Source organism: Rattus norvegicus, chromosome 7, assembly GCF_036323735.1.
Source record: "Rattus norvegicus strain BN/NHsdMcwi chromosome 7, GRCr8, whole genome shotgun sequence".
Taxonomy (NCBI): Eukaryota; Metazoa; Chordata; class Mammalia; order Rodentia; family Muridae; genus Rattus; species Rattus norvegicus.
In genome coordinates, this window is record NC_086025.1 from 16,491,920 (window position 1) to 16,513,447 (window position 21,528).

A 21,528-nucleotide genomic window follows, 5' to 3' on the forward strand; every position below is an offset into this window, starting at 1 on the left:
ATTGTCTGTGCTCCCTGCTTAGTGCTCTATCCCAGCAGACGATGGAGTAAAATTTCGCCAGGAATCTCTGAATGCTCTTATCTCTTTGCCATGAAACTGCACTGGTCTCCTGCACTGTCCCCTGTGTCCCCAGTGCTGCTCTTGCTGCACAGCTCTCTGAGGCTCCTACACTGGCCTCCTGCACAGCCCCCTACAGGCCACAGCGCTGCCCAACCCTATTCTAAGACATCCAGCTGCTGAGCTGTGGGTCAGAGTCACCCTTGTTCTGCACAACTCCTAGACCCCCAGGCTTGCTGTTGGACTGTAACAGCTACCTGAGCAGCTCACTGAGGTTGGGCATCCTCAGTGGCTCCGAGTCTCACAGCCTGGACCCTGTCCAATGCCTCAATGCCTGCCCATCTTCTGCTACCTCTCCATCTCTGAGGACCAAAGGAAGGGGCGCCTGCGAGGGCTTGGGAGAGGTGCTACAGTGCATATTGGTTGGTGGGTGACACTGCAGCAGGCCTACTTGCAGGCCAAGCTGAGCACTTATACTGGAACTCTTTCAGGAGGGGCTCCTTCGGTTCTCTTTGTTTCCCAGTTTCTTTTTTATATCATCATCATCACCACCATCATCATCATCATCATCATCATCATCATCATCATCATCATCATCATTGCTGCAAAGTGTCGTTCTTGTTGAAATGAATGCCAATGAACTTTTATTTTGAATGAACAAAATATCCACAAGAGGGCAGTTGTGATGTGGAAAGAACAGAAATTCCAAACACTTGTTTAGGTTTCAGATGAGTTTGAAACTCTAGTTTTAGCTTTAAAAGAAAAGAGAGCCAAGCACCAGCAGCTATCAGCCACCATTCCATCTCTTCTCTCACCTGACAGCCTTAGTTACAGTCCAGATGTGAGAACTCTTACATTGGAAGGGTTTCCAAGACCAGTGTGAGCCAGCGGGCTGCCACCTCCCTAAACTATAAGTTTCTAGAATTGAAACTCAGTCCAACTCTTAAAGTATCTGCTAGTGAATAATACAATAAATAATCATAAGCTTGAACATTTACTACGTTTCCTGGGCTCACCATTTTGTTAATTTGCCTTTTTCTGTTCCATATGCATTTTTACCATCATCAGGTATAATGAATGGGTCTTAGCAGATTCCACTTGGGTGTTCTACTGAATTCTCTCTCTCTCTCTCTCTCTCTCTCTCTCTCTCTCTCTCTCTCTCTCTCTCACACACACACACACACACACACACACACACACACACACAGAAAATGCTTTCTTAAGATGATGTCGGGCTGGAGAGATGGCTCAGAGTTTGAGAGCACTGACTGCTCTGCCAGAGGTCCTCAGTTCAAATCCCAGCAACCACATAGTGGCTCACAACCATCTACAGGGGGATCTGGTGCCCTCTTCTGATGTGTCTGAAGAAAGCTAGTGTACTCATATAAAATAAAAACTTTTTTAAGGATTTATTATTTACTTCATGTATGAGTACACTGTCACTGTCTTCAGACACATCAGAAGAGGGCACAGATCTCATTACAGATGGTTGTGAGCCACCATGTGGTTGCAAGAACAAAAAGACCGAAACGTAATCTTCCTGTGCTCAGGTGTGTAATGATTATGTGTATTGTGTACAGTTTTGGTTTTTAATAGAAGAAAGATGTGCATAACTTTGGAACAGACTCAAACACATCAACTAAAAATATTCAGAGGCCAGAAAAGAAGCCATGTGGGCTTTATCCTACGACGTAATCATGTAAACTGGTACTAATGAGCAAAGCTCACACACTATAACAAAAGCAAAGAATTGGAAGCCATCCATGAATACACATCTGTATAATGAACTCACCTCAAAAATAGTTAAAGAAAAAGGCTGAGAAGTAGGGACAGGCTGGTATACTTCCGTGTTCCTAGTAATGTTCTGAGGCTGAGACTGGAAGTTCAGAGTTCAAGGCCAGCCTGATCTATGTATCCAGACCTTACTTCAAAACATTAGAAGGTTCCTTTATAGAAAGGTTTCCAAGATGTATTGTTAAAGGAAGCATGGCAGCACACAACTTGTGTGTAAGACGCTACCGCTGAATTAAAAAATGAAACATAGGGATGGGAGGGTGGGCAGGGAGACTGCCTTGGGAGTATGAGACACTTCTTGTCAAGCCTGACAACCTAAAGTCCTCCCTAAGGGTCCACATGGTAGAAAGAGAGTATCAAGTCTGACAGGTTGACCTCTGACCTCCACACACTCACATACACACATGCAAAACCAAGTGCAATACCTACTTTTAGTTAAAACGGGAGTCTTTGCAGTAGAGTCCTTGTTTAGAATGTTTGAGGAGAAAAGTGAAAGTAGGAGAACATGTACATTTATATCCCTGCATGACTGAGATTAAGTCTGAAAGTATACATACGAAATCATTAATCATGATTTTCTGTTAATGGGGTGGGTCGGGACAAAACGAGGAGGTATAGAAAGAGAAAGGGATGTTTTCTTTTGTAGCTCTGTATACCTTTTTGACATTTCCTATTGTGCTATTTATTTTAAAAACCAAATAAATAACATTAAATGAGGAGCATTAAAGAACCACTATGGAGAAAAATGAGGAGAGGAATGAGGGCTGCATTGTGTCTGTACTTAGGAATGGTCCTTAGTAACTTATCTTATGGGCATCTACACAACCAGTGTAAATTACCACACACTTAACTCAATTGTAAAGTGCCAAATAGGCACTTATTCCCTCCACTTTGAGCAATTGTGAGATTCTGTGTTAACCACTATTGACTATCCAAAAACAAACAAAACAAAACAAAACAAACAGAAACCCTTATCTGTAGAGGTCTGACAACCATTCTAGAATATAGAGAATGAATTACAAATTAAAATGTCACCTGGTTCCAGTGAAATACAAATAATTAAGATAGAGTTCTTAAAATGTTCATCTGTAGTCATCAGTGAAATGTAGATTGGGAAAAGATCTTTACCACTCCTACAACTGATAGAGATCTTATATCCAAAATATACAAAGAACTCAAGAAGATAGACTGCAGGAAGACAAATAACCCTAGTAAAAATGGGGTTCAGAGCTAAACAAAGAATGCACAGCTGAGGAATGCCGAATGGCTGAGAAACACCTAAAGAAATGGTCAACATCTTTAGTCCTAAGGGAAATGCAAGTCAAAGCAACCCTGAGATTTCACCTCACACCAGTGAGAATGGCTAAGATCAAACACACAGGTGACAGCAAATGCTGGCGAGGATGTGGAGAAAGAGGAACACTCTTCCATTGTTAGTGAGATTGCAGACTGGTTCAACAATTCTGGAACTCAATCTGGAGGTTCCTCAGATTATTGGACATTGAACTACCTGAAGATCCAGCTATATCTCTCTTGGGCATATACCCACAAGATGCCCCAACATGTAACAAAGACATGTGCTCCACTATGTTCATAGCAGCCTTATTTATAATAGCCAGAAGCTGGAAAGAACCCAGATGCCCTTCAACAGAGGAATGGATACAGAAAATGTGGTACATCTATACAATGGAATACTACTCAGCTATCAAAAACGATGACTTTATGAAATTCATAGGTAAATGGATGGAACTAGAAAATATCATCCTGAGTGAGGTAACCCAATCACAGAAAGAAATACATGGTATGCACTCATTGATAAGTGCCTATTAGCCCAAATGCTTGAATTACCCTAAATGCACAGAACACATGAAACTCAAGAAAGATGACCAAAATGTGAATGCTTCACTCCTTCTTCAAAAGGGGGAACAAGAATACCCTTGGCAGGGAATAGGGAGGCAAAGTTTAGAACAGAGGCAGAAGGAACATCCATTCAGAGCCTGCCCCACATGAGGCCCATACATATACAGCCACCCAATTAGACAAGATGGATGAAGCAAAGAAGTGCAGGCCGACAGGAGCCGGATGTAGATCGCTCCTGAGAGACACAGCCAGAATACAGCATATACATAGGCGAATGCCATCATTAAACCACTGAACTGAGAACAGGACCCCCGTTGAAGGAATCAGAGAAAGGACTGGAAGAGCTTGAAGGTGCTCGTGACCCCATATGAACAACAATGCCAACCAACCAGAGCTTCCAGGGACTAAGCCACTACCCAAAGACTTTACAGGGACTGACCCTGGGCTCCAACCCCATAGGTAGCAATAAATAGCCTAGTAAGGACACCAGTGGAAGGGGAAGCCCTTGGTCCTGCCAAGACTGAACCCCAGTGAATGTGATTGTTGGGGGGAGGGCGGTAGTGGGGGGAGGATGGGGAGGGGAACAACAATATAGAAGGGGAGTGGGAGGGGTTAGGGTGATGTTGGCCCAGAAACCAAGAAAGGGAATAACAATCGAAATGTAAATAAGAAATACTCAAGTTAATAAAGATAAAAACAAAAAAGGAGAAAAAAAAGATATTCCACATACCTAGCACATTGTAGGGATTCAAATCCCTACAATGAGAGAGCCCTGAGCTATTAGAATGACCAAACTACTTAGCAGGCCTTACCAGGTGCTGATGTGGAGAGATCACTTGGAACACTCAGGCATTACTAACTGACTGGAAACCAGCTCAGCTGCTCTGGAAATAGTCTGACAGTTTCTCACAGAATTTTACAATGCCTTAGAGCATGGAACTATCAATCCAAAACTATCTGTGTCCACACATAGATGCCTGTGCTATAGGTATGTACAGGTGTTGGTATCAGTGTGCACTTCTGAGTGTGAGCAAGTGTGCATGCCACCCACAGGTTGACTTTTACATTACTTACCACATCACTCTTCATGGTTTTAGTTGTGTGTTTGTTAGAGACGTGATCTCTTACAGCACCTTGAATTCACCAATTCAGCTAAACTGACAGGAGAGTAAACTTCAGGGACCTCTCTCACTCTCCCAACCCCTGTCTCATGCTGGGATTATAGACATATACTGCTTTTCCAAACTTTTCTTTAATGTTGGCAGTCATGGTGATGGTAGAAGTAAGGTTCTGCTAGGAATCCAAATGCAGTTTCTCCTGCTTGCACAGCACACACTTTACTGACTGAAACATATCTGTGCATATGACATTTTGTGGTGACACAACATTGTGATAGAGATGAAATCTATGGTTGCAGTTGTTAAAGGTGAGATGTTTGTGACTATGGCAGGATGATAGCAGGCATATTGTGAGCATAAATGGAACTGTTCAGTATATTGATCATGGATCATGGATCTGAGAGTTACACACACACACACACACACACACACACACACACACACAAAGAGAAGTGGAGGCAAACAGAGACACAGAGAGATATTGAGACAGAGAGTCAGCCAGGCATAAAAGCATATCCCTGCAATCCCAGCACTTCAGAGGCTGAGATAGGGGAATTTTGAGTTGGATGGTAGCCTGAGATCCTGACTAAAATTAATAGAAAGCTAGTTAGTCAATCAGTCCACCCATGTTGCCTCCTTGATTAAAACTTCTAACATGGGATGGAATCTAATCTCCCTTGCTCAGAGCACAAATTCCTAACAAATCCAGCTTCAGGGACCCGTTAATGACATCTTCTCTAACTTCCCCTTATTGGCCACTCTACCTACTCTGAGGCTCATTTACTGTTTCCAATTTTTCCCAGATCTTTCCAGCTACGACTGAGCTTCAAATGAAACTGACTATCGGTTCTACAGAATGCCACTAAATGGTTAAGAATGCCTCAAATATTGTTGAACCGGATAAATGAATAAACCCAAGAGATCAACTTTCAGTCCTGAAATTTCCGGTGCTCTGAACCTGGCCTTACGTTTTAGTTTTGTATTTTCCCCAATCTAGAAATAATTAATTCAGCCCTTGGTATTTAAAACTGTATTCAGGCTGACATCTTACTGTAGCTTGCTTGAGCAGGAACAAGATCTAGGAGACACAAAGGCTGAAAACTCATGTTTTCTTAAGAGTGAGTCTACATGAATCTTAACCAAGAGAAAACTACTTAGAAGCACTACCACCCTAAGAAAATGAGATGTCCCTGTAGTATCTTTCAAAGGAGGATTAGCACCTAGTTCTGGGTCTCCTACAGGTTCATTGGGTCATCTCAGAGTCAGCAGAGTGAGCCCTACGACTGAAGGACACAGAGTGTCAATAACAAACTCAATGTCACACAAAGGTGGGTAACACCTGGCGTACTTCCACTCAGGTGTTTACAGCCTTCAGCCCCATTCTTTTTCCACTTGGGATTTTGGAAGTAATGTTTATTCATGATAATAAATGTCAGAGGTGTCAAGCAGGATGCACAAACTCAAAGATGGCCTAGTTCTCCTCTGAAGTTTCTGAAAGACTGGCATAGTCAAGGCTGACAGAGCAAGAGTCCGATGACTGCACATATTTATTGAACATCTGTTCTGTAACAGGTCTTGGACTGGGGTTTCCCCCAGGTACTGTCATTTGATTGTCAAGATTGTCTAAACAACTTTCAGCACCCATGCACTTGTTGGCCCGTTTATACACAGAGAAGGACATAAACCCTTCAAGCAAGGATGCATTGGAACTCCGCACTCCCAGCCAGTCTGGCTCATAACCTGTTAGTTCCCTTGAAGACAAAAGCAGTATCAGCCCTGTGCAAACCCATGCAGATTTTGATTTTCTATTTCCTTTAGGCTGGGCCAGCATCTTGTGCACTGATCAGCACGGGCACTGCTGTTGAGGGTTACATACACAGAAGCCATACATAGTGCATGCTCTTGGTGACTAAATTCTTTTCAATGTATTTTTGCCTATACAGCTCTTCATTTCCTACTATGGCCTTGTGACCTAGAGAATATGAGTGTTCCTGCTGTACCCTTGTTTATTCTTCAGTAAGAATAAACAAGGAATCTGAGATCTAATGGGAAGGTTGAAGGCTATAGGGTTCTGTTTATTGCCAGGATTTCTGCCCACTTTGAGTAAGAGCATGGAAGGTGAACTCTACTCTGCGGGACAGCTCTGTCTATCCCTCTATATTCTGGGTCTCCTCCCTACTTCTACCCACTCCTGTGAACTGTGCCCTCTAGTCCTGTAGAATAATGACTGTTTCTTTCCTACGATAACCTTTTGTAGATCTGGATGGTGCTTTCTTAAAAACACCACGTGGGCTGGACAAAGAGTCACGTGTCTGCACTCTTTAAAGTTGACTTCATGTGCTTAGGTCTGGCTCTAAATCTCAGGTGTCATACAAGGTAATGAGACTTGCCTCCTTGTTATACAGTACCAGAAACTAATTCTGTTCAATTTTGGAAGCTGCACTCATGAATCAAGCAGCTTAGTTGGGAAGGCAAGGAACAGAAAGCTTATGTGAGGGGATCTGGTGTAGTTGCCTGGATATATACAGCCACACGTGCAGGGAATGGGTCTCAATTCACCCATGAGAAACGATTGCTCACCTGGGAAGCAAAGCCCACATGAAATAGTGCTGGCCCAGCTCCAGTGGAGCCTGTCTGACATGAAACAATCGTGGTCAGCAGGCCAGAGATATGTGTTCCTCGGAACCTGGTCTCCTGGAGACACTTGGCCACTTCCTCTCGACTTTCTGCCTACTGATTTGAACAGACCCCTTTGTTCCTTTTTCTACTAATGGGAACATCGAGACCTGATTTGGGCTTTACGGACCATGCCTCTTTTGAAAGCACTAGCAAAAATTAAGTAGAATCAGAATGGAACTCTAAGAGATGTGATCAATAACTTATAACAGGAAGAATGAACTGTGGATAATCCAGACCTCCTAGATAGTGAAAGAATCAAGGCACTAGCAATTAGAGGGGAAAGTCCCGTCAATTATAAAAAAATCCATACATTTAGGAATTCCTATCAAGTAGTTACATGGAAGAAAACATTATTTAATTAGAGGAAGGTGGTGGGCCCCTCCTCCAGGTAAAAACAGCCTGAGTAGATACAGGACCGCTGCACAGCCATTGCCCTACACAGGGACATATAATGAAGAAGGTGATAGATGGGTTAATATTGATGGAAAGAGAGTATTATATTTTTCTTTAAATTTTATAGAACACTTGGCCAGATCACATCCCCCTGCTTGCCTATTATCAAAAGGAATTATCCTACCTTTAAAAAGACGATTACATGAATTTTGGCTAAGAGAGAGTAAAAGACTAAAGATTCCTTACAGCTGGCTGTCCTGTTGTTATCCGAGAGATGATATTTAGAGATGGAGGTAAATGAGGTTTATGACCACCGTCTGGCACCAGTCCGATTCTCAGGAAAGTTTATTTCCTGTCTTGCTTTCTGTTCTGAACTTCATTTAAACTGTTAAACTTTTTCTTTGTTATGGTTTGACTGTACCCTGGCAAGGGGCCAAAAATTAGCTCCTGTTCAAGCATTGTATATAACCACTAAGCAGAAATTTAGTAAAATCGCAGCAGATTCAAATCACCCTGAGTGTGTTGTGTCTGTCTGTCATTGCACCAAACCTGTGCCTTCCTGAGTACCAGAGCCCTCCTTCTCCCACAGTGGTATCCTCTGTCTGAGTGGACCGTGGCACCAGTGGATTTAATGAAGTCTATGGCTCACTTAAACAGGATCATCTGGATTTTGGAGTTGATTAGGAGAAACAATGCACAACTGCAGAATAGGGATCCCAACAAAAGAAACGAACCCATGACCACACAAGTGCAGAATAGGTAAACATACTGCATGGCAGTTGGGTGCTCTGGGAGGCAGCAGTCTGCCAATGTTTCTGTGACTGCCATGACATTGGGAATGGAGGTCGAAGACCTAAATTCAAAGTATTCTGCTATTGTAGGCAGGAACCACAAACTGTGTTATTTGGAAAACTGGTTCAAAAAGTATTCTGCTATTGTAGGCAGGAACCACAAACTGTGTTATTTGGAAAACTGGTTCAGGGTAGGAGAAACTAGGGACGTTCTAGCCACATTTTTTTCAGTGAAGAGGGAGGGAATGACTGACTCAATGAATGAATGAATGAATTTTTGCTGTGGAACATATGATGAACTGGAGGTCTGACCCTAAGTCAGTGCTCCCTCATTTCTTCAGGGGCATTGCCCTATCCCTTTCTGGGAAGGACTTTTGGAAAGTTGCAGGAGAAGCCTCAGAGGATGTTGAAAGTCTTTCTGTCTGTCTTCTTCCAAAAGGGGAGCATCCTGCCTTGATGGTTAATTGTTGTCCTGAGGGAGATTCCTATATTGGAACTCATGATGGGGCACCTATTTCTTTTTAGAGGTGACAGATTCTCACCACATTGTTTGGAGGCAAAAGCCACCTTCCTCTCATTCCTTGAGATACTTCTCCCTCCCTCTATAGGCCCAGCGGACTTAGGATACCACCAGCATCACAGCCGCCAGGAGGTTTCACACATCTTCAGGGTCTGGTTGCAAGTCTCTGCCTCAAGGAAGGGTGGATTTTTATGACCCATGCATGGACCAGGATCAAAGGCAGTTCTGCAAACTTGGAGAGGGCCAAAGAAGACAGAATTTTAGTTTTATTAAGGACTACCAAGTTGCCAGGATCAAATTTATATTCACAGAACAGACATCCTAAATGTCTTCCTTGCACCTGGATGTATCTTGATCCAGCTGTACTGAGGATTGTGCTTTCTTTTCCTAATCCTCTGAGGTCACTGTGACTGTCCTAGGTCTGTGCTTGCATATTGCCTTCCACACAGGAGATTCTGGGCACTGTCCAATTCAGCCAGGTCTGCCCTCCTTTGGACTGAGGTATCACATTCTCAGGGGCATGGAGCTGTGCATTAATCAAAACTTTGGTTACTATAAATGTCTCAGTCATAGCTGTAATTTCTGGACGGTAGGACAGTTCACCTATGTCAGCATTCTTTCACTAGACCTTACAGCAGTACTCTCTAGAGCCTGATGCCAAAGGCCTGATGTTGTTTCCCCTGCATTCTGTGACTGGTTTAGTGACACCTGGTACAGAAGCTACCTTCTGTCCAGGCTCTTAGTGAAGCTTCATTATTTGGTACACTTAGTTTCCATCATCTAAATCATAGGAGACAGGAATGTCTCCAGAGTCCTGTTTCAGTTTTGTTGACAGCCTTCTAGAAAGGAAAAGTGCACTCCTAGATCTGCCTCCTCAGGACACCTTCATATTCCTTCCCAAGGTATTCTCAGTGACTGTTATCCAGTGCAGGACTTCACCATGGGCCAGGTCAACTGCAGCCTCAGTCCTTCCTGCCTCTTCACTGTTCAACTGTGGAGGTCAATAGGCTAGGGCCTGCACACAGAATATGGAGCCATTAGGATTTAACTCTGAAAAGAATCCAAACATGGCTGATTCCCTTCCCACGTCCCTCAAACCCACGGGGTTATGGCTGTCCATGCTGTCTATTTTAGGTGCTAGGGGCCAAGGAATCCTTTGCTCTGAATACCTTAGGAGAGATTGCTATGGTATCCTCAGGGTTAGAGCAGCTTAGCCACTGGCCTCTACTCTTTTATTCCCCCATACTTTTCTCCATTCTACAGGGCTCAGGGGCCCATCACATCACCCTGCTGTGTAGAGTGTCTACATGTATTCCTCCTGCCCCTCTGAACTTTGTTCGCTTGGGCTACTGGGCCTGCTTCCCATTAGCTGCTATCCCTGTGCCTGGTGCCTGGGGATGGTCACTAGACTCTCCACATTTGGTAGTTGAATGATTGCAAATGCCTTGAGGAAGCCTTGTGGTGGAGGTGCACACCTTTACTTCCAGCAACATAGGCAGGTGGATCCATGAGTTACTTGCCAGCCTGGTGTACTGAGGGAATTCCAGGATAGTCAGGGCTACACAGAGAAAACCTGACTTGGGAACTCCATGTTCCAAAGTGAGAAACCTCTTGTGGAGATAAAGGCAGAGTATCTGAGTACCTGGCTCTTGAACCTTGTAGCAAGGTGAACCAAGGTGACTTCAAGGACTTTGTCAGGGTAACCTGGGAGAGGCTGTCTTCGGTGTCTTGGACAGTATGAATAGAGGTTTCCTTTTAGATGGTCAAGCTCTCGGTCCTGAATCACCGAGATTCAGATGACCCTTGCAAATGCCCTGGGACAGAGCTCTCATGTACTTGTCCTGTACTTAAGCCTAAGGATTCTCAGAATCAACCCCAGCAGACTGGAAGCTCCCAACCCTAGTTAACAGCCTGCCCTAGCCCTGTCCTCAGGGTTAGGGCAGCTTAGCCACTGGCCTCTATTCTTTTATTCCCCCATACTTTTCTCCATTCTACTTCGCTCAGGGGCCCATAATGCTACTAAACTTTAAGCTCTCTGACTATCCTCTACTAAGTAACTAGTAATTCTTTTTCTTTCTCTAGGATTATATGAAATAAATTTCAATTATTTTGTAGTATTCTCTTCTTTTAAATCCCTCAGTTTATCCTCTCATCTACAGAAAAAATTGTTAAAAAAATCTATTTCTTTACATCTCACACCTCTGAGGGTTTCTCCAGGCCTGTTAGACCTGACTTATCCCTACTAACTGCCAATTGCTCAGAGAAGGGGAAAGAAGGAAACTCTAAGACCCTCAGTTTTTAGTCCCACACTTCTTTTCTGTTTAATCCCTTCCTTTGTTTGGCTCTGCTTACTCTCCTGGGGGTTGGGTTCAGAAAGGGGGAAGGGGATCCCACAGAGTGAAAGCAAATCTATTGTTGGGGCCCTAGGAGGGACCACCTCCCATCCCCTCTCTACTCTCCATCCAGAATACTCCCATAAGAAAATCAAATGATATTTCTCCCCCGAAAATGTGGGGGGCAAAAAGAGCTTAAACCCAAACATATATTAAAAAATTAAAATTTGAATCTGAATAGAAATGTATTTTCTTCTCTCCCTACCTACATAGTAAACTTTCTAAAGTTTTTTTGGGTCACTTTCTCATTGAATATAATTTTTGTATCATAATTACCTAATAAAACTCATTTTCATATTAGCCCAGGCTCTTTGCTACATTTATATGGTAATAAATGCCTTTATTGAAACAGAAGATTAAATTATACTGAAATGCTCCTTTTCATTATTGATTTTTTTTCCTCTCCTCTCTTGGTAGCCCATCTCACTCCCTCAGTGCTTGCTTTGCTGCTAGATCCCTTTTGTGCTTGTTTCTAGGAAAGGCTCACCTAGCAGGGATGGATTGGATCTGTGGAGCCCCTAATGAAAGAGTCTTTTGCCTTTGTGGGTGAAAAGGGGAGGGGAGAGAGGATTGACAGACAGATTTCTATTCTTCTGACCCCACTCCCATGCCCTGCCCCTGGGCAACCCACGATGCCCATTTGGTTTGGTTTCTATCCTGCAGAGATCTCAAGATGGCTCACATTGGTGGAAAGGAATGAAGCACTTATAAAAGAGGTGCATTCTTTTCTTCCCAAGAAACATGGAAAATTATGCATAAAATAAATCCTCTGCCAATTCAGAAGCAGAAGTACCTGATTTTTTTTTTTTTGACATGCCACTTTAGGGGTAAAAACAAGGTTTCTGCTGCACACATGTGTCTAAAGCAGCTTTTGGAACACAGCACCACCCAGAGTACAACAGCTTCCATGAGGTGCCCTCTTCCTCAGTTTTTGTTGGCTGGGTCAGCATAGACTGGCAGATAGTACACTGGTCCTCGGCCACGGCAAGCCTCTGGCTGTCCAGGACAGGGCAAATGCTCAGGGGGCATGCTGTCCCTACCAAGGCAGGGGACGAAACCAGGGCATTTGAGGAAGACTTTGAATGTGAAGTGAAACTTTCATTCAGTGACATTGAGAAAACTAGACTGTGTCATTCCATGAAGTCGTTCTATCTGAAAGCTCATTAGTTGATTCCATAAGACTTTTTTGAACTTTTTTTCAATTACAAATCCCCACATCCTGTCATTGTTTTCCTTTGGTTTTTCTTTTTCCTTTAAAACTTAAATAATAACATTGGGGGTTGCATGGCAGACGGTGAACAGATGAAGGAGCTGTAAGGAATTGTCTGAAACCTCCTATGTGAGGTCACGAGCTTCTGAATACATTGCTGTGGTCCACAGAGGCTGGAGAAGAATAGAGGAGTTGCTGGATCAGCTATGGGAGACTTTAAAATTGTTTCTAGGCAGATCATTTTAGTTTTGTTTAATCAAATAAACCGTGAGTTTTCCCATGGAGTAGGGACAACTTAATAAGAAACTAATTAGTATAATGCTGGGAATACAGGCATGAACCAAACCAAGCCCCTGATTCATAGGACTTAGAGGCTTAAAGATAAAGATGAAGCAGAACAAAGTGAACCAGAAGGTAAATAACTTGCACTTTCAATGGTCATAGTTGCTACAAAGCAGAAGTATTAGCGATATTAGATATTAGATATGAAGATATTCATGGTGACAGAGCATCTACTGCAGGGTTCCTTAATCCCAGCAGTAAGTGCATGTGCAAAGGTGGTATGGAGTCCTCCACCTGAGAGAAAAGGTAAACAAAACAAAGGTTAGAAGCAACATCAAACCCCTTTAGGAAGCAGGAGAGCAAGCTATATCTGGTTGGTCAAGACTTCATTGACAGTGAGTTCACATTTTATCTCAAAGTATGACCAAATCCGATTTGTCTCTACTACCTGTTATCTCAACCAACCTTAGCAACAAAACTCTCAGATTCTAGACAGGGACATGGCTGCCTCCAGTAGAAACTACATTTCCCAGAATCCTAACTGATTTGGTTCTGCCCAATAAGATATAAACAGAAGTACTAGAAGCAAGTTGGGATAAGTGTCTTTAAAGCAGAGAGTGCATTCTTAGACTCTCCAGTTGATAGGAAGGCTGAGGAGATCTTAGGATTTTGCCCCTGAGCTGTGTTGTAGGAGAGCAGCACCAGATGCCTGTCACCATGGCACGGGACACAGAGGTTCTGGGTAGAGACCTGGCCTTCTTGAGAGAAAATTACACTTAGATTTAAATTAAACTTATTTGAGGCTTATATGCCTCATTACTAAGCCAATTCTAAATCAATGGTAACACTTAAAGACTATTTAAACAACAGTTAAAGAACTGTGTTATGACTGTTAAATTCAAATATAATTTCTGCAGTTTTTATAAGATTCCTGACTAGATACTTAGCATAAGTGTAGCGGTAAATATTAAAAAAAAAAATCTCTCAACCCACACCAGTGCCGGCTCCAGCAGGTCACACGGCATCTTAATCAACAAAGCATCTCAACCCAACTTGCTACCTGTGGCCCTTTAAGGCCACACAGACCTGGGTTGTCCTTCTCCTCCTCCATCTTGGTTCTTCTCCTTTCTCACTCTCCTCTCTTCAAATCTTTGTGCCCTCCTTACTTTTTCACTGCCCAATCACAGGCCTTGCCTTATCTTGTGCCTGCCCTCATCTGCACATAGACATCAATCCACCCATAAGAACCAAACCCTGAGAATATTTGTTTACATTTTGTTTGTTTTCTCATTAGCATAGTCATTTGGTATGGTGTTGTTTGCAAAGTACATTTGATATTATAGAAGACAAAAGTCACCAATAATGAATTCTGACTGAGGGCTTCATGGTGAATGTCAAAGTGTGACCTGTGGGGAGAGGAATGATCTATCTTGTTTAAGGAAGCAGCAGCAATGAGACAGGGAAGGAGAAAAGAAGAGGAAGGGAGAGGAGGATGGAGAGGGAACGGAGAGGGAACTTGGGTGAAGCCAAACTCAGGCTTTTATATCTACTCTGTCTATACATCAATGGGTCTCTTGAGGAAAAGATCCTACACTTGGGTTACTTCCCCAGTGACCTAAAGATCTCCCACCAGACCCTACACCAAACTATCTCCTACAGTGCAATCCTTGAGAGCTAACTGAATTCATAATGGATCTTTGTGGGTAACACATATCCAGAGTAAAGCCTGTTAAGTCAGCTTTGGCTGAGTATGTCTCCATGAAGTAGTCAGTCAACCACATCCAAGAGTCATGAGATTGCCTATCTGGAGCTGTGAGGTGGACGGGTTCTCTAAAGGAAGGTCTGGGCAAGGAGTAAATGATACGCATTTCTCCAGCACTACAGGAGGATGAGGAATAATTAATAGCATGCTATGGAATAATCTACAGTCAGGAAGTCATCCTTTCCATGGATGTCCAACACCATGAACAATGGGGCTCAGAAGGCTAAATTTCTCATAGGCAAAAGAGTGAAGCTGGACCCTTTCCTCTTATCATATACCAACGTATGCAATAAAACTCAAGATGGAGATAAAACTTAGAATATGCAGGCACAAGTCTCCTTGACTTAACATTTGTCTGTAATTTCTTAAATATGGCAACAAAAGGATGAGGCAGTGGAGTGAAAAAGTAAGAGACAGCCGTTGTGGCACATGACAGTTCTCTTCAAACACATAAGAGGCAAAGGCAGGAGGCCCACTACCAGTTCGAGACAAGCCTAGTCTACTTATTGGGGCCCTGCTTAAATGAATGAATGAATGAGTTGGACTTACACCCAAATGGAAAAGTTTGTGATGTAATGTGTCTGCATACTGGAATATTATCCAGCCTTTAGGGGGGCAGAGTTTAGCCATGAGTACCTCCAGAAACAGCTTCAGTGAGACAAATCAAGTGAACAAGGTAGATCTTGGGGAGTGGGTAGGGATTTCCAGGGTAGGTCTCCATTATTGGCTAGGGCTGGGACAATTCACTTACATGAAGAGGAATTCCAAGAACCAACTGGCAAGTTCTTATCAGGCAAGAGGAAGCTGAACCTGTAATCTGGCCATAGGCTGTGTGACTTTCCTCAGAGGTTTTTTTGTGGAGTGGGGTGGGGGATTTACAGGCAGGAAAGGCTGATTGGTCATAACACAGTACCTAATTATTATATGGTGGAAAGGACTGAGTGGGACTTCTGTGCAGTGGGACCATGTAGCACTTGCAGGAAGCTTTGTGCAGTGACCAGTAGGTCAATTATCTTAAAATCACAAGAGGTATTAGTATTAGCTCATTAGTCTGCAATTTGTCTGTCAGCTCCATCAGGTCACTGGAGAAGGTCTAAACCTAGAGGGCAAGAGCAGCCTGTGTTACTCTCAGGTCAGCAGCTGATGCTGGCTGACTGCCATTAACGTGGACCTCAGCTGGAGCTATCTGCTAAACAGTCATGGATGACCTCTCCATGTGCTCACTTAGATTCCTTACAGCATCGTACTAGGTCAAAGGAGTTTTGGAAGAGTCAGGAAGATGCTATCCCTTGTCATATCACCTAGCCTTGAAAGTTACCTAAAATCCTCCTGAAGGTCACTGACTTAAAGTCAGGAGGAACCGTGACTCACAATGGTGGGTTGAAGGAAGACACTCTGGCTGAGACCCTTGGTAGCTTTTGACCAACCCTTCAGCTCCTTTCCCACTCAGCTGTCACATTGTCATATTTTGAGAGAGTAGGCAAACAAGGCAGAAGTGAACTACATCCTCTGTTATAAGAAGATGGTGTAAAAAGACGAAAATGCTACCATCCTGGGAGAAAGGGATTGCTCGTTCAGCAAAACGCACATGAGGACAGTGCAAGGTGGGTGACAGCATTGGGTGTGGCCTAGTGCTCTGTCACTAAAACTTGTCCTAATGCTCCCCTTATTTCTTAACCATAAAAGTACTTGGCCACACTTTTACTACTTTAAACTATCTTTGTGAAAGAATGGACAAGTGCACATCAAGATATGGGGTCTCTCATACACACATGCATTATCACATATCTTAAATACAAAGTAAGAAAGGAAATATGAAAATATGTTACGTTTATATTGGGCATCATCAATATTCCTAATTAAAATACAAGATCCAGTTATAAAATGGGAACTATGGAATCCAAATATTGATTTCTCTGTTGTTAAATGAATATTAATTAATCAAAGGAATGGTTATAGTCTCCTGAGAGATAACCTTGGTAAAACCGTTGCTCATAAAAAAAGAGAAAAGTATGGTATGTGTGTATGTGTGTGTGTGTCTGTGTGTGTGTGTGTGACAATTGGTTATAGAACAGCATTGGTTGTTGTTTCTCAGGAGCCATTTACCAAATGTTTTCTCATTTGTTTGGAAATCCAGAATTTGCTAGTGCGGTGGCTAGTGGAATGTGGGATGGTAAAACAACACCAGAAAGTTTGCTAAGGTGGAGCAGGTTGAGACCCAGAGAGTTGGTGGGCACACACCTGAGACTTAGGTGACAGATTCCTGGCCTGGAACATGTGCCACATTCCCCACATAAGGAAACCTGGCCTGTAGTCTTGTGGGCCCAGAGCAGAGTTCTCCATGCTAATGAGGTACCTAGAGGCCCTGAGGACTTAGCCAATAAGCTTCCCTTCCAGACATTCCTCCGTCCAAAAGGTATTTAATCTTGGGTCCACTCTGAGAAGTAGGGTATGGATCCATTTTCTGCCATGAATAATGAATGAACAGTTTAGAAACATGGGCTGTCTTTCATCAAGATCCACCAGGGCAGCGTGGAAAAGGCCTACAGAACCACAGCTAAGTCTCCTGTAGAAGGCTCATCTGTACTCCCAGACAACCACCACCAAGCTAAGGACAGTCACAGCAGCTAAGCTGGAAACCCTCTTCCTCCATCCCTACTCCACCACTCCTGCCCCAGGCTAGATGCTGTCCTCAGCCTGCAGGTCCTCTGACTCAGTTCTAGGCTGTTCCAAGACTCCCAGCAGCATCTGGATGTCGGAGAGTCAGAGGAACCCCGCAGCACCACCCTCATTGCAGGCCAAAGACCTCTGAACCAGCTCTGGCTTTCACACATCTCAGACTGTGCTTTCCCTCACCTGGAGCTGAGTCTTCCCTGAAACCCAGCACCCAACTGGCTATGGCTGGATAAGCACAGTCAAACCCCTCCCCAACCAAAGATGTTTTGCCTCCTGAGCTGCCATCCCTACCCTGAGGTGAGCAGAACGCAGACCAACAGTGGCATGCAGTTATTCTCTTGCCTCCTCTTCCCTATCTTGGTGTTAAAAGCATGCATCACCACATCTGACTTTATTATGTGAATTTAAGGAATCAAAATCAGGTTGTCTTCATTCTTGGAAGGCAAGCAGTCTACCAACTGAACTATCTCCCTCATCCAAGAAAAAGAATGATCTTCTTTTTAAAGTATATGACTTGAATGGTTTTTGAAAAATCATGAGGAAATACTTGCTAGAAATAAAATACCATAGCCAAAGTATTTATAAACACATGAGTCATTTAAAGAAGTTTGGAGATGCCTAGAAAACATCTATAGCATTTGCACATGATAATAAAGTAAAAACGAATATCGGAAAGGAAAGGGTTTTGACTCACCCGCGCTAGGTGGCTGAGTGGGCTGAGTCAATGAACAATTCTATTCAAGTTTTCCTCCCTAGAAGGAATGAGAGGTCCAGGTAGCTGGGATGTGATTTTTGTGTTAAAATAAAAGGTTCACAGGAGACAGGTTACCTCTTTATTGCCCAAGTTCTACCAGGCAAAAAAATAGAATAACCCAGAGTGGGGGATAAAGTATTATTTGGGGAAGCAATAATTGGCCCCAGTCATGTGGTCTGAGCTGTAGAAGTTATGAAGTGTTCTGTTTGTTCTATAGGAGCATAAATATTACAGACTGTTTTTCAAGATGAAAAATAAAAGCAAAAAAAATTTTTCTGGTTGCCAATCATCTATCTTGGTGGCTTTTCCTTTGGCTATGATAAAAATACCCAACAAAAGCAACTTAAGGGTGCAGAGTTCAAGGTTATGTCCATAATTAGAGAAGGCTCAGCATCAGGGGCTTAGGGCAGCTGGTCACATCACAGCCGCAGTCAGGAAACAGAGAGCGAGGAAACGGGACAACGGCTCTTTTACACCTTGTCATGTGCTCTACCATTGGTGCTAGACATGATGCAAGATCACAGAATCCCCCACAGGCACCACCCAGACTTGATCTCCCAGATGATTCCACATTCATCAGGTTGACAACTGAGATTAAGCATCACAACACCTCATGGAAAAGCACACCATAATCATTTCCACTCACCACCCCCACAGAAATATTAAACACAGAAATTACCAGCAATTCTACTTCTACATATATGCCAAAGAGGACCTTAAGGGTTGACAGCCGAGCTAAGCATGACGGACATAGTTTGATCCCTGAGACCCATATGGTAGAGAGAGGAAGCTAATTCCCTTTAGTTGTCTTCTGATACACACATGCACACACACCACACAGACCCAGACAAAGACGCACACAGAGTAAATAAGTAAAAACATAATTAAGATATTTGTAAACTAATGCTCATATAAAAATAGATGGAAAGATGTCAAATAGGTGTCATCCAACAAATGGACAAACAGAAATGTACTGGATCCATTCAATGGACTATTATTAATCAGCTCTTTAAAAAGAATGGATTTTTATATGAAACCACAACATGGGTAAATAAGTGATATATTAGTACAGAACAAATGTTTCATGATTTCACATGTATGAGGAACAGGCAAATCCATAAAATGTAAGCAAGTGGATCAGGAGCTCTAGAGGAGAAGCACTGAGTTACTCTTTAACTAATACAGAATCCTTATTTCTGGTGGTGCACATTTTAGGAATGATGGTGATGGTGGTTTCACAGTAGCGTTTAGTCACTTAATGTCACTGTATCCTTAAAATAGTTAACGTTGTGACATCTGTGTTTCCTGAATTTCACCACAGATCAGCTTTAACAGTCCACCTCTCTGACTTCCCTCTCTTCCATGTACTTTGTGAGAGACAGACACACCTGTTTCTTTCCTACCCACTACTGTGGTCCTGAGGCAGGCTCTGCCCACTGCAGTCATTAATTAACAAACTGAATGTAAGAACATCTAAATCCAAAATTAGGGATAGAGGTATTAGAAATATTTTGAAATATTCATGGTATTATTTTCCCTATCTCCAAGGTTAACGATCTTCATCTAAGAATCAGACTTAAGGGATTCAGAATCAGATCTTGCCCTGTAGACTCAGACAATATCTCTATTTTCCTCTGGGCCAAATTTCCCCATAAAATAGAACTATAAGAACAGTGTACCATGCTTGACCACACGTCCCAGGAGTAACATGAACCTAACTGGGCAGACCTCATTCTGTGATGAGCAGGATAAAGAGTCAGGTGACTTGTGGATGACAGCCTGGAGATCACCTGGCTCTCCCTGCCTTGGCAACTGTAGATTTTCCTTTTCTCATCCTCCTATCTTGGAAAGAAGAGAAACACTGGGTTGGATCCCTGAATTTGCTTATATGGCTAGATCTTTACTATTTTAATGATTCCCTCTATGCCTTTCCTGGGCTTCTGTATCATTTTTTTTATCCTACTGCCTACCAGCAACAGCACCCACAAGGGAGACCCAAAAATATCCTTGCTTAGTTGGTGGAGGAGCCCATCCTGGCCCAAGGGACTGAGTTTCTACAGTTGAAGAAGGGCTATAGTTAGCATGTTGACATTATATTGCAAGTAATGTAAACAGTTGGTTTTGCAATGAAGGTGTTCTGTAAATACACTGTCAGTTATGAAGAAAGAGTAGGCATGAGGATACTGTAACTGACACTTTTTATTGGTGCATGAAACCCAGCTAGAGAGACATTGGTTTGGTTGTACAGTTTGGTTTTTACCCTGGGTATATAGATCCGCAATGTAACAGAGGTTGGGGAGGGTGTTAAACTTTTCACTCTTGAAAATGTAAGCTGGAAATGTACTTGTCGGAGGGGAAGGAGCAGCCCATGGACTGTAGGGTCTTTAAAGGTGTCCTGGTGTTTACTTACTGAGCTATTACTGCCCAACTCTCACGTTAGCTGTGACAAAATAGCTCTAGATCTTTATCGATCTATCTGGAGGAAAATGATTACCCCAGTAGAGAGACACTGCTCTTTCACAATCCTATAAACTGCAAGATGGACAGTGGGTGTTCTCTACAGTGGTGATTGTATCCTACTAGGAAACATATCCCAAGTTACTCAAGAAAAAAAAACAAAACAACAACAACAGAAAAGCATGAAGTCAACAATTATCACTCCCTCCCAAACTGTGACTTAGCTCCACTCAGGCTGCTCCACCTTTGTATCCATGGTTACACTACAGACGAAGCCACAGGAAACAACTAGTATATCCATTATGCAATCAATAGAAAGAGCTAGGGTTAGCTTAGGGTTTACCGTGATCTCCTGTTATTCTTGCTTATATCTGAATGAAACCTAATTGTTTCATTTAGGTAGTTTAAATGGATTTAGTTTTTTAAATACTTAGACTCCTATTATGCTACTTGGTCTAGTAACGTGATTCTCCAGCCTTACTACTTACCCTGCTCATCACAGAGTGAGGTTTGCCCCAGTTAGAAGGCTCATGTACACCTGCATCTGATGGTCCTTTGACTCTCTCCCTAACACCAACAACTAACTTAATTTGCTTAGAGCCTTTCTGTATGGAGACCTGGAAGGTGGCCTCTGTCTAGCTGCCTTCTGAGCTGTAGCACTGTGGCTTTGATTTTGGCTCCAGTCATGTTTCTTTATGCATCCCATTTATTAATAATGTCCTTTGACTCTGTCTGGATGATTTTTAAAATTTATTTTCCTCTTTGCTTATCCACTGTCTTGT

The 21,528-nt window shown here is 42.9% G+C and overlaps 1 long non-coding RNA gene across 1 annotated transcript in view; it reads right to left on the reverse strand.

Annotated features, from left to right (window-relative positions):
- Positions 1-610: 610 nt before the first annotated feature.
- The window catches only part of LOC120093789 (uncharacterized), a 30,888-nt gene continuing 9,970 nt past the window's right edge, over positions 611-21,528 (reverse strand). The window contains exon 2 of the long non-coding RNA XR_010053634.1: positions 611-18,287. This is a non-coding gene — a long non-coding RNA (uncharacterized LOC120093789). The remainder of the gene's footprint in view (positions 18,288-21,528) is intronic.